The sequence below is a fragment of the Bombus vosnesenskii genome, unplaced genomic scaffold (assembly GCF_011952255.1).
Source record: "Bombus vosnesenskii isolate JDL3184/JDL3185 unplaced genomic scaffold, Bvos_JDL3184-5_v1.1 scf7180000013379, whole genome shotgun sequence".
Taxonomy (NCBI): domain Eukaryota; kingdom Metazoa; phylum Arthropoda; class Insecta; order Hymenoptera; family Apidae; genus Bombus; species Bombus vosnesenskii.
This window is the reverse complement of record NW_022883009.1, coordinates 1346674-1361797: the sequence shown is the minus strand read 5'-3', so window position 1 is coordinate 1361797 and position 15124 is coordinate 1346674.

Genomic DNA, 15124 nt, shown 5'->3' with positions numbered 1-15124 from the left:
TTCTTAAATTTAATAATTCACAATTCATTATCAATTAATACAATTTGTTTAGGAGCAAAAATAAATCAATAAAAAATATATGTGCGAGTTTCGCATACAAATACATCAAACATAAAACATTTTAATAAGATTTCAGAAACTATATTAAAATATTAAATATATTTAAAAATACATAAATATTACATAATAATCAATGTTCGAGAAATCAATGATTAAAAATAAGTATTCTTTGTCTTTATGATCTTTAGCTTAAAAAGTGATTGTATAAATAGTGTAATAGTGTTTACAATGTATCGAGATCGTAAAACCCATCAAGCATCAAGTTTTATATGTTATAGCGTTTGAATGAACAAATTCATACAATTCCTAATTTTGATCATAGAAGATTCTTATAATATAATATAGTGATTAAAAAAATATATAATACTTGTATACCTCATATATTCATAACAGTATCTTGAATTAAACATTATCTACTTCTCTATGATATCTGGAAGAATGTTTAATCTTTGTACAATGTCTAATATTTGATGCAGCAAATACTATACGTTCATGTATTGTACAATAAAACATTAATTCTCCATTCATCATACATCTTCCATTAATATATTGGCCTAAATCCTATATAAAACATAAATAATAAACACAGTAACTCTTCATGCACATCGTTATGAATCAATGAATATACATACTAGGACTTGGAAGTGGACATAATCTATACATATTTGGCAAAATAAATTGTGGTGAAAATGGTCTTAATGGACCCATCATATGCCTAGTTCCTCCAAAATCTGCATTCTAATTGAAATCAAGGAGAAATCCAACCAATTATAGGAAGAAAATGCTAATGACGAACAAAATTTAATGTCAGAAAAGTTATATTCCATATATAACTTGAATACTTAATACTAAACAGGAACAGGAATCTGGTTGATATAATATGATGAAGATACCCTCTGTTTTCTAGACATATCTCTTTCTTTTCTTTTTTAGGACTGTTCTTTCAATCTTTCTCAATACAGACTTTCACCTGTGAATGACCTGTTGTATCAATAGTATCTGTAACATTTAATTTTTAAGAAACATGACATTCCACATGTCTTGTTATATACATGTGATTAGACTCTCTGGTCCATGCTCTTTACCCTTACTCTCTTAAACGTGAATGACCCAATGATCTTTCCTTTCTCGCAAATGCTCTTCCTTTGCACTGTGTTATTGACTACGTCACCTAACTTTTTCTTTATTCTGTTTACTTCTATCTTCAGTGAAATCTCTTTCCCTAAATAAATTATACAACAATTTAATAAAACTGAAAAATAAATATATTAAACAAATACACAAGACTGTAACAAATAATTTGTACCTATTATTTGTGTAACTATTCCTGTCATCATGTTTTGAATAAAAGAATACTTAAGAAAATCTAGTTTTTAAATATTTGTTTATATGTTACAATTAATATTTGGTATTTAATGTTTTAATACACAATATTATAATTTAGAATCCATTTTGTATTTTACCAAATGGTAAATTTATTTATATGTACATGTATAGGTTATATCTGTAATTTTATATAAATAAATAATTAAATATAAATAATCATATGAATATATAATAGATAATTATCAAATGCTAAGTTTTTATCGTCATTGAAGTACTGCCAAGTGATATGATACTTAACATACTTGAAGTTAATTAGTATACAAATGCTATAATAAACATAATGTTGTACAAATTTTGTATCTATCTTTATTTTGCGGCCACTATATAGCAATACCGGCTAAATTTCGGTTTAATAAAAATAAAATTATTGCCTTTTTTTTATTGCAATCTAATTACTATAGTTTTCAACGTATAGAATCAAAAAATGCAAGTATTAATTTTAGAAATTCAGAGGTTTCAAAGTTATGCATATGTAAAGTTGAGGGTTTTTATCGTATTTGACAATTTATTTTGACGCCATGTTGGCTTTTATCCACGATTCGTCCAATGAATGCAATCGCTGACTATAATAAATACACGTGGATGGCAGCCACTTAGGCGGGATAAGTCAAATTAAAGAAGATATTTTTTCTCTAGTCAAATGTTTTTTTAGATAATTTGTCTTTTAGCCTAATAACAGTTATGGTAAACTTGTTGCGAAAGACGTAGTCATAAAACAGTAAATCACAGTATGGAAATTACAAGTGAGTACTGAATTAGGTTGGCAATAGTTATAAAATTCCAGGGACCGTAAGGCAACCGGCTATGTTAATATATTAATTTTCGCTAAAGGCCATGTATATTACGCGTCAATACTTTAATTACAGCCAGCGACGATATCCATGCTCGAAAAATAAAAGCAAATTAACGACCGAAATAAGGTCCGATTTTTGTGACACTGTTTTTGTCGCAAAAACAAAATCGATGTCATTAAATTGATAATTGAGATAATTTGGAGGCAGTATATCTTCAAAATGACGACAAAAAATAAAAATTTTTAATATTAAACAAATCATCTAAATTTTCATTATTTATTGCAGCAATTGTATGATGTCCTACAATTTTTTCTGTTGTAACTGATGCACTTTTTACTTCTTCTCTTTCAAATATAGGTTTGCATCTCCCCCTATGGTTAAATAAATTTATTTATAAATAGAAAATCTAGAGTAGATGCATATAAAGGGCTGGACAATGGCAAGGGTCAAAGCCATCCTGAAGATGACCTTACAATGCCATAGAGCTGGGACATGTGAGAGCGATCTGCGAATCTATGGTAGATCGGGAGCAGGTATGCTACAGGTGCGGAGGCACCGGTTATCAGGCTCTGTGAGTCGCTCGGTGCGCCCATCGCCCATAGAATGGGAGGGGCCGCATGCGTTTCGCCGAAAACTAAAAGGACGAGTCGAATTCGGGAGCCTGCGGACAGGATGTAGGGTGACAATGTGAGAGACCTACCGCAGGGACAGGAAAGAATAACGAGTGTGGCAGATGGCCGGCGGGAGGCCATGAATATGGACTCGGTAAAGTAGATTCGTATGGCTGCTCCAGACCAACTTCAGGCGATCGAAACGGGCACAAGACCTGCTTTTCCAGATGATAAGGGAGAGCAGGGTTGCCCTGGCAGTGGTAGCCGAGATCGTATATTAGACACTCCTAACTAGGTCAGAGACCTGGATGGTTTGGTCGCTATGACATGGACGTCAGCATCGGACACGCCCGTCGCAGGGATCCCGCTCGAGCAGGGCAAGGGGTATGCCGCTATCGAGTGGGTGGTGGGCGTATATGTCTCCCCGAACAGTGGCCTGGTTGCGTTTGCGGAGTTCTTGGACGGGGTTGGTGATTGCGTGAAACGATACCTTTCACGTTAGGTCCTCGTCCTGGGAGACTTTAATGCTCACTCCTCGCAATGGGGGAACACAAGGACGGATACTTGTGGCCGGGTGCTGTCAGACTAGGGTGCAGGCCTCGGCTCCTCTTACTTAACAGAGGCTTGACCAGCAGGCATTGCCGCGGCTGAAACTGGGACGCCCGTACAGAGGAGACAAGCGTGGACGAGGAGGCGGAGTATCTTCGCTGAGACATGAACGTGGCATGTGATGCGTCGATGCCGCGCTCCGTGCCTGGTACTAGACAGAATGGGACTGTGTACAGGTGCATTCGGGTCCGCAGGTGGTTCCAGAGATTCCGTCGTCGGGGGCTTCATGACGAGGAAGAGATCTCCCTCTGCTACAAGGCATATAGAGGGACGCGACGCATCTTACAGCGGAGGATCAAGATCGCTAAAGCCCGATCCTGGATGGACCTCGGCCAGTCAGTCGAATCCCGTGGGGGCGGCCGTACAGGATGGTGATGAAGAAACTGCGGCCAAGGGCCCCACCGCTGACGGCAGATATGAATCTGGCATTGCTGGAGGAGGTCATTCGCATACTGTTCCCGCCACAGGAGGACAGCCTGGGGCAGCCGCGCACTTCCTCGACTTGGACAATGGAGTTGAGGGAGGAACTAGGGATTGCGGAGGAGATGTTGGATGCGGCGAGCAGGATAGCCTCTCGCGACGTGGCGCAGGACCCGGACGGAATCCCAGGACGGATATGGGCTGAGACGATGGCAGTCATGGCCCCCAGGCTATGTCACCTATTTACACGGTGTCCGAGGGAGGTAGTCTACCCTCCGATATGGCGCATGGCGAGGCTGGTCCTGCTTCGGAAGGAGGGGCGACCGACGGACTCGCCGTCCGCGTATCATCCGGTGTGCCTACTGGATGAAGTGGGCAAGCTCTTCGAAAGAGTCATTGCTGCCCGTCTGAAGGCCCACATGTCAGGGCGAGTACCCGGTTGGCACGAAAGCTAGTACGGCTTTCGGCGGGGTCGCTCGACGGTAGATGCTGTGAACCGGGTGCGGGAGATGTCACGGGCCATGGTTTCTCGGGGTGGGGTAGCGCTGGTAGCCTCTTTAGATATAGTCAATGCATTCAACACCATACCCTGGGACGGGATATTGGAGGCCCTTGAATTTTTCGAGGTGCCTCCCTACGTTATTCGTGTCATACGGGCCTACCTGAGCGACAGATGGATCGGCTACACTGGCAAGGATGGAGAAGAGCGGTGGCCCGTTGAGCGCTAGGTTCCGCAGGGTTCGGTTTTGGAACCGATTCTATGAATCATCGGCTACAACGCGGTGCTTTACTGTTCTATGCCCCCAGATTCATGCATGGTGTGTTACGCGGATGACACGTTGGTCTTGACTAGGAGATGCTGATGGCACGAGACGCTGCGCCACGGAGAGCTTGCCGCCGCCTGTATGATACGGGTTATACGCAGGCTGGACTTGAGATATCCCCAGCCAAGTCGGAAGCCATATGGTTTTACGACTACCAACGTAGGGGGACTCCTCCGCCTGACCTGTGTTTGAACATAAGCAGGGAGGAGGTTGAGCAAGGGTTTCAGATGAAATATTTGGGCCTCACCATCAACAATGGTCGTTCGGACCGCACTGCAAGCTCCTGGTTCCCAAAGTGACGACGGCAGCCAACGCTTTTTGTGGCTTGCTGCCGAATATCGGTGGGGCAGAAGTCGGAGTGCGCCGACTATATGAGGAAGTCGTCCGTTCTCGGGTTCTGTATGGGGCTCCGGTTTGGGCAGGAGATCTGATGACAAGTCGTCGCAGTCTACACTTGCTGAGGAGGCTTCATAGGATGACCGCCATTGGGATCGTAAGGGGATACCGGACGATATCATATGCGTCGGTGACTGTCCTGGCGGCGTCTCCTCCGTTCGAGCTCTAGGCCTTGGCGCTTCGACGAGTGTACGAAAACCGGAGGGGCCTGAGCGCAGGTAGGGACTCTCTCCCCGCCGAGCAGGCGGCCCGAGACGTTCGGGGGGAAGCTAGACGAGAGGTGTGGCAGCGGTGACGCTCCGACCTATTCGTCGAAGACCAGGTCCGTGGCCACCGGGCCGTTAGATCGGTTCTGACAAATGGGAGGCTTGGAAGGACTACAGAGGCCTTCCGCTGTCCTTTCGGATGGCGCAGGTGCTCACAGGACATGGAGTATTCGGGGAATACCTGCAGAAAATCGGGAGAGAGGTGACGAACACCTGTCACCTCTGCGATGTGTGCGAGGACACGGCCCAGCACACGTTGGAATTTTGTCCGTCGTGGAGGCCCCACGTCGTATTCTACGGCTAGCGATTGGCGAGAGATTAGACCCCTCGTCAGTTGTGAAAGTGATGCTGGGGAGGCAACAAGAGTTCTTCGCAGTCCGCTCATATTGCGAAGGCGTAATGCTCGTAAAGGAACGAACAGAGCGAGAGAGGATGAGAACATCCCACTATTGCAGGGTTCCGCGCAGAAGGACAATTCTACGCTGTCCTAGGTGGTCATAGGGCCGACACGCCGAGGAGGATCTGGATCTCCTCAGACTTGCATGACGGTCTAGGAGATGTCGTTGAGAGGGGTGGTCCCTCCCAATGCTCGAACTAACTAAGGAACGACTCCCGCAAATAGGAAAAGACGCAGGAGTGCTCCGGCAATAATTCGAAAGAGGTCTTGGGTCATTCCAGCTGAGCGCCAGGCGGTCCATTGTGGGGTTTTAGTCAGTAAAGTCCGACACTACCCCGCCACTTCCCAGAAGAGAGGGGGGAGTGTCCATGAGGATTTCCCTACGTATAAAAAAGAAGTAGATGCATATAAAAAGAAGCAGTTAAACAGTATTAACAGCTGACCTTAGAGATCTTAAGATTGAAATGTAAATAAAGTGACTACCTCTGAACAATTGCAAGACAAGATATTTTATAATAGATGTGTGGCGGAGGTTGTCGCTGCCAGATGAAAACAGAGGTTGCGTTTCATCCCGGGACTACCGGTGGACTCGTCAGTAAGGCTATGCCCGGTAAGGCCATAGACGTAGAGGGAGTCTCGCTAGGTGCGGTATTTGTATCATTCGCTCGTATATTCGACCGCTAGCGAGATAGACAGACTCGTTGTCGTCGTAGCCCTCTGGTGTTGGCGGTTGGTACCCGCGGATCGCCCGGGAGGTGTTGCGCCGCGTTGATGCCTCGACCTGTCGGCGTCCTGTTGATACCGATCCGCCACAGATGTATGAAGTGAATGAAATGGTAAACATGTTATAAGAGAGATAGAAATATTATTATCTTTCATTTTATGTTACTGATTCTGTAACAGTATTTTGTATTTCAATAATGTAAAAAACCATATATCTACTATTAAAAATAAAAATCACATTAAATGATAGCTAATTATGTATATATATGTCGGAGATGAAAGGAAAGCCGAAGCTTTCCTTGGAAATTTTGGGAACACCCTCTAGTACTTTAGCCTAGATTTTATTATAGCTGTAATTGTTTAAAATTTGTGATAGCGAGATTGGGTTCGAGGTGACAATTGGTCGCCGAACGTAGCCACGGTCACGAGATAAGCGTTTTGCCTAACGGAGGTCTGGAGTGGTTGTATGGGTTTTCCGAGAAGTATGATTGTGGCGGCATGCGGCCTCTTGAGCGGGCCTAGCCACGTGTGAGGTTACCTCGGAGGTGCCGAGACAATGGGACATACATTGTATCAATAACCAAACTCCAGGCAGAAACTGCCTAGCAACGGCGTTCGGAACTTCTCGATGCTTCTAACGAGTGCGTATCGAATTGCAGACGAGGCGGGCATTCGTGCACTCTCCAAGGGAGAGTGACACGTCGAACATTTCTCGTCAATCGTATTTTGCGCCTAAGATTATTTTTCACGCTAAGTAAAGAGTTATCTCGTTGGCCGTGGATTCGTTTGAACCCAACAAAAACATTGTTAATAGTGTACGTAAATTCATTATTCGTAAATCATATTATTCATTAACTTCATTGTTCATCAAATTTATCATTCATTAGACTTAATTATTTGTTAAGCTTAGTGATAGTTTTATATATACGAGTACATATAATTTCGGCTTTGTGAAACGATGGCTAGTCCACGCGAAGAGTTGTCACGCGCCCAAAATTCCGATCTTAACCCGACATATATAAATTCACCTTTTTGTATACGAGTTATTCTTCAGACTAAATGTACAATTGAACATATATAGCATACAATTTTTCTTCAATGCTAGAAATCATAAACATAACATAATTTTATTATGTTCTAAATTTTCCTCATCCTTGTTGAACCAAGGACACATTACTGATTTCAAAATTGTGCGAATTGAATGTTATAGAAGACAATGTAATGGCAAATCTATTATCAGTAATAAGCCATGTTCAATATTGAAAGTCATTTTGATTCTTCAGTTGTAAAATTTTAATCTTTGGTGATGACAAAGAGGAAATAAGTGTGCCCACGCTTGTAGTTCTAGTCATTTTATAGTACAGGTGCTGTACCATGTTGCCAAGTGATGAAGGGCACACAGGGTGCATAGTAGAAGAACCTATAAAATTAGGGATCTGCCCTATTTGAATGCACACTAGCATAGACAAAAGCCAATTGAGTTCCATGGTAGAAGAACTTATTTTATTGTACGGTTCTACGGGGAAGTTTATATTTATTTTACTATTCGAGACCATTCTGAATAAATGCGGATAGATTATGTATATAGTTTCGGATTAATCGGAATATGTTTATATAAATAATAGATTATATTCCCTTGAAATTCGCTTACAATATCGTGTTTCGTGTGATTATAATTAGAATAATATCACGGACATGTTGATGAAAGCGACATAAAAAAGTGCCAATAACATAAAAACTTCATTATTGTATTATTACATCATTCCAATCCCCGATCAAAAAAGATTGCTCGTCACTATCTGTATAGTCGGTAGTAGATGTTTAATAAAGAAGAACTATGTAATTGTTTTATTGTAAATCCTAACATATCATCAAAATGTCCCTACCGTGAGTATATTTTAATTGAAAAAATGGCAAAACTTAGTCTCTAGGCACAATCTTTTTCAGTTATTATTGCGTTTTTCGATAACACAGGGAACATTACATAAAAATCGGGACCTAAATGTTGCAATAATTAAGATGTAGAAATTTGAAATTCTATTTCTCGAAACTGATATCATAGACATGTCTGTAAGAAGCTTTCATGGTTCACTTTGTCAAATGCTTCCTCAATATCCATGAAGAGGGCTATACGGTATTGTTTCTTTTCTATTGCTAGTAAAATTTCGTTGACGAGCCTGTGCATTTGCTTTATCGTGGAGAGAAAAGGACAATGCGAGTGAAGGAGAAAGAGGGACTGAGAATTGAAGCGATCAACAAATACTAAAGACTCGCGATAATCTGAGACCTTTAACTCAAAAATTAAACTTTTTTATTTCTGATTTGTGATCAATGAAACTTTTAGCAACAAGTTTCCTACATTTTTCTGATTAAAATGACATCAAACACAATATAATTTGGAATATATTTGTGTTACGTCCGGCAACTCTTTGCGTAGCCCGGAATCCATCTCTCGGTCGAGGCGGCCACTAGCGATGCAAATGTAATTAGTTGAACTACAATAATCCTAAGGAACTGTAATAAAACTGAGATGCGGTGTTAGTCGTCGTGATAATGCTAACTCCGCTGGTGTAGAGGCGAGATAGGTTCTGTTGTGGGTGTAGATGTCGCTGCTGTGGTACTACTGCTTTTCTTCTCATTTTTGTATCGTGGGAGAAAAATTGGACTCCGGTCGCCGAACCCGGGTGCCGAACGTTCGTAACCTAAGGCGCTAACCATTGCGCTGCCGTTGTCCGGTGTCCGACCCTAGCTGGTCTCTTTCGGTGGTACTTACTGTCGACTGCCGCCACAAATGTTTAGCTACGATTTTAGCCGGTTGATTGTATCTTTTTTCCAATATATCTCAGGCGACCGAGTAATTGGTTGCTGTGTTGCCTAACGATGCTATAGAGTGAACAGCCCCTTATGTTAAACAAGAGCGGAGATACATTAATCGTTTACAGTCGTCCGGTGATAGCGGTGATCTCCTCGCGTCGTAGTTCGGGCGTTTCGCAAGGTAAACAATTCGGACTTTAGATATGATAGTAAAATTTATGGTACGAATCCAATAGAGTACCGGTTCAGAGTGTTATAACAAAAAGGTGTTGAGTACTGATTTGGGAGGGTTCTTATACTAAGGTTTGGTATCTCTGGAGGGGTTATGGTCGTGTGTTTATCAAACGCGGCCATCCTGTTAGTATCTGGTTATTGTTTCGATGGCTGTGGCATGCAGGATGTTTTGTCTACTCTATTATTGTTTCTGAGCCTCTGACACATACCCTTAGGTCGATCATCGTTGTTATCTTCTCCGCCAAGCAAAATTCCGTTCTGCTTCCTCACCCTACCGTCATTTACTAATCGACTGCTTGGATTTATAATTCGCGGTTTCATATGATCCACTTTTATCCACGCTCTTATCCAGCCGCTTTTATCCACGATCGTTCTATTTCTGCTCGCGTTTACGCTACTCGGGTTCTTTCATTTCTTTTCTATTTTTTGTTTTGCATCCATTTGCAAAATGCCCGCAGCGACCACATATCGACCACGGTTTATGCGTTTCTTATACGTGTTGATGCGTTCCGTTCTACCGCGCCGGGGACTTGTGTACAAGAGACGTCTGGTTTATATTTGGCTTTCTCTTCAATATCGACGTATCGTGTAGCACCCATAACACTCGCTATTTTATTCGATTTGTATCGTAATATCGGATTTTCGCAATTAATTGATTTTTGGAAACAACAGTTTTCTCACAGTTCTTCCTAATGAGTTTCATATAGCACTGGCTCCAAATAATTTTACTACAAGATGGACTTATGCTAAAAGAATTTACCGAATGTCCAGCTGGACAAATTGTAAAGTACAAATTAAATAATCCCGCTTTCATTTGTCGTTCCGCTCGATGAGAAAGACGACTGGATATGGAGAGATTTTTAAATACAGTATGCTCCTTGCTGCACACGTGATTATTTCTGTAAATATCAGAATTACGAAAAATATTTCAGATAAAAGTTATTGAACTTCATGGGAGAAACACTTTTTTTTTTTATTTGGAGTAGTTTACAATCAATTCTCATTGAGAATTATAAGTAAATTATTCTGGCATGGTACTATAACATGAATAATAAATGATTATCGTATGTTTGGTTCTAGCTGAATCTAATGTTTAAATCTAGAGGGTAATATCTTTTTAGCCTGCGGATCTGATCCGTCGTGTCAAGTAATTGAGTAACTAGTGGGTTTTGGTGGTTGTTAATTCTTATGTTATATCTATTACTGATTTTGGATATTTCTTCTTTAACTGTAGATATCTTAAGGTCACGATGTATTGTTTCGTTGCTAACATACCAAGGTGCATCTATTAAGCATCTTAGTGTTTTTGATTTGAATCGTTGAAGAATTTCTATGTTGGAATTACTCCCCCATAGTTGGACCCCATAGGTCCAAACAGGTTTTAATATGGCTTTATACAGCATTATTTTACTTTGCACGCTTAAGTTGGAACGTCTGTCAATGAGCCAGTAGAATTTTTTTAATTTTAATTTAAGTTGCTTGAATTTATTTACGATGTGTCGTTTCCATGTCATTCTTCTGACCAAAATCATGCCCAGACATCTGACTGAATCTTTGTTTGGAATTGGAATATTATTTATGGTCACCCGTGGGCAAGATTGTTTTCGCAGCGTGCAGGTTATATAACTGGATTTATATTCATTTATTTTAAAGCGCCATTTGTGGAACCACTTTTCCATATTATCAAGACCTCCCTGGTGAGTTGAGGAGGCTACTGTCGGGTCTGAGTGCGATGCTAATAAGCTGTATCATCAGCAAATGTCACTGTGGTTATCTCTGCTAAAGTTGGTAAATCGGCAGTGTAGATGGTGAACAGCAGAGGTCCGAGGACATTGCCTTGGGGTATGCCAGTTTGTATTGGAAATGTTGCGGTTATAGCGTTTAAGTATTTGATCATGAACAGCCTATTGGTTAGATATGATTTTAAAATGGAATAGTAGGTGTGTGGTAGGATTTTCTTTAGTTTGAACAAAAGTCCTTCATGCCACACTTTGTCGAACGCCTGCTGAATGTCCAGAAATACCGCAGAGCAATATTTTTTCCTTTCTAAATCTTGGCTGATTTTGTGAGTTAAACGATGAATTTGCTCTATTTAGAATGTTGCCTCCGAAAAGCGAATTGATGATCTGGCGTTGTTTTCAAATCCTCTAAGAGTGGAAGGAGTTATTTCGTTAGCATTTTCTCAAATAGTTTGGACAAAGTAGGTAGAAGGCTAATTGGGCGATAAGAGCTAGTTTCGTGTATTGGTTTTCCAGGTTTAGGAATAAGAGTAATTAATGATATTTTCCAAGACTTAGGATAGTATTCAAGGCGAAGAATTGCATTAAAAATAAAAGTGATGAGTGCAATTCCTTTTATGGGAAGCTCCTTAATAACTTTATTACTTATCAAATCATGCCCCGATGCTTTCCTGGGATTTAGACGACGGATTAATTCTTTAACTTCCAGAGATGAGAAAGACTCAATAGGAGGAGATATCTGGAAGGATGAGTGCAAGTATTCCGTTATTTCGGCGGCAATAGTGGAGGAATACGGTTTGAAGACATTAGTTAGGTGACTTGCAAACAAGTTGGCTTTTTGTATAGGGCTACGCACTCATCCACCTTGCGGACAGTGAATTGGAGGGATTATTTGCGGACGACGAGTGGGTTTCCTGGATGCCTTCCATAGTGAGTAATTGGAGTCAGCTGTGAGAGACAGGTTAGCTAAATATTTTTGAAAACAGTCGTTTTTATAATTTTTAAGGATTTCAGTTAATTTTCTCGTTGAATTATTTAGCTTACGCTTGTCGTCGGGTGTTCTATGACTTTGCCATACTTTTACATGTCTGATTTTTTTTATTATGTAATGATGGTATTCATGTTTATTAACAAAATTCTTAGTAGGAGTGGAAGAACGGATCGCGTTTATTATGCTGGTGTTTAAATATTCCGTGGCTGCTTCTATATCTTCATCTGTTTTTATGGATATTAAGGCTGATATTGAATGATTGAAGATTTCCCTAAAGAACTGCCAGTTTGTGAGTTGATTATGAATAAAGTCATTAGGTTGATTTTCAATAATTGTTGAATGATCTGAAGAGAGTTCCACAGAGGAGTTGATTTGGACATATCTTGGCGAGATGTTTTTAGTTATAAAAAAATCTGAGAAATCAGGTAGTTTGTTAGTGTCAGTGGGCCAGTAAGTGGGTTCGTTTATACTGAGGTAATGAGACTTAATTAAGTCTCTTGGTATTTATGTATTTCAAAAGATTTTTGCCTCTTACTGTGATAATTCTGCTGCCCCATTACGTATGTTTAGCGTTATAGTCTATGGGAGAAACATGATGAAATGTTTCGATTCTTTTCTGCATCCTTATTTAAAGAGATTTCAGCGCTAATGTAATTTCTCTAAATGTAATATATACATTTTTTATACCCCGCACCACGTATTTGTTAATTCTTTACAAAAACTAAGATACTGAAAGTCGAAAAATGATTAGCTTGAAAGATATTTTAACTGTAACCTTATAAAACTTACCGCATGAAAAACAAGAAATACATAAACATAATAAAACTGTATTTACAAGATTAAAGTTACAATATCTTCTAAACCAATCATGTTTCGGTCCAAGTACTTTAATACATTTTTGTAGAGAATAAAACTTGTGGAGAATACTTAGTTGCGTTGATGCAGGGCAGAACAAAATATCTAAGAAATCTAGCAAGAGTTGCAAGAGAGTGGGAGTTTTCGCCTGGACAACCGTTTGCATTAAAAAATGGCGATCTATATGCCGAAACTCTCAACTCGGGCATTGCTGATAACATCAAATTTTGCTGGAAAGCTCTCCGTCTTCCAGAATTTAAAGACTGCGAGGCAACTACACATTTCTTGCAGTGCGCTGATTCCATATTCGATTTCCTGAGGGACATGTTTAAAAAGCCCGTTAAAACGCGATAATGAAGATATTTGACGTTCTAGATTACTTAAAGAATTTTATCAAGCAACTTTAGCAAAAATATTTAGTAAGCATTAATGAAAAGAGTAAGGCGCCTACATTTCTTTCCAGTCTGAAAATAGGCTTTGTCGACTTTTGATTTGTACGTAAAACCATCGAAATAAAAAATGAACCTCCTCACATATAAAATGAGCCAAGACTACTTAGAATTACCTTTGGCACGATAAGAGGTAGAAGTGGGTAATATACTACAACTACTCAGTTTGTTTGTTGCATATAAACGATTGTTGGCACGACATAAAATTTTTATCAATACGGGAAATGTAATGCCAATAGATAATATTAAAATGTTAAACGTCTCGTTAGCCAAATCAAGAAAAAAGCGTGCAAATATAAATCGGTACAACTTAACCATTTACAATATAATACACAAGTCATTAGTAGCTGAAAAATACAGACTTATTGACCATCCAAAAGAAAATTATAATCTTGATGAAATTAGTGAATTTTTAAATTTTGCATAGGCGCAATAGCCGAATAGTAGTGAATTTTCTAAACACGCTATTGGGTACATTTCTGGTTGGGTAACCTTATCCATTAAAAAAGGGAAAAAGATTTATTTCCTTATAGCTTGTGATGAAGTGGAAGCAGATAACATTCTTATATATGTATCAACAAAATCCGATTGTTTATATCACAGCAATCACGCGTGATTATTTAATAATCTCCGTAAGACACGTAACGCGAATTCAAGAAAACTACCACATCGAAGCAAACTTTCCAGCAGTTCTAGCCGCTCGCGCTTTTCAGCTGACAGTAAAATAATAACGAATTATGTTGTTGTTTATTACCTAAACCTGTGACCAGTCGCTATGAGACGGCCGGATTTGAAAATACTGCCTCAAAGCCAAACCCAATACATTTTAACTGAGTTATAATAGACATTTCTCACAGTCTTACATATGCATGTTGCGCATGGGGCCTTAAGCTTCTCCGACTTTCGTTTATAAACCAAATATCAGTGGCAATCAATACTGACGCATATGTTATCACAGACGCACAACTATGAACAGAATTCATTGTAGTGGTACTGACAGCTTTACATTTTTTTTTTAATTTGTGCCTTACAATTTGTCCAGCTGGACATTTGGTAAATTTTTCTAACTCTTTATTACTATATAATACGTGGATAGCTATCCCCAGCGGGATACCATCTTACAGTTTGTCTATTTGTTTTATGATCGTTTTGTAAATTTTTAGTTTATTTTCTACGCTGAGTTTAGAATTACATTACAGTACATCTGTCTTCTTTTTATCCGTACTTTGTCTATTATTGATTTAATATGATGCTTCCATGTAAGTTATGAGTCTAAGTGGAGTCCTAGGTATTTAACTTGCTTTGTTTGTGGTATGTGCGTGCCATTCAATTGGATATTTGGTAGTTTCTGTTTTCGTAATGTAAATATAATATGGTTGGATTTACTGGGGTTTGCTTTTATTTTTTTATCTTACAACCATTTTTCTATTTTTGTGATATACTCTTGTAACTGTTGTTTCTGTTAGTATGCTTGACTAGTGCAACTGTATCGTCCGCGAATGTCAGTGTTTTCCGGTTGGTAGTTGTTGATATGTTGGCCGTGTATAGTGTATATA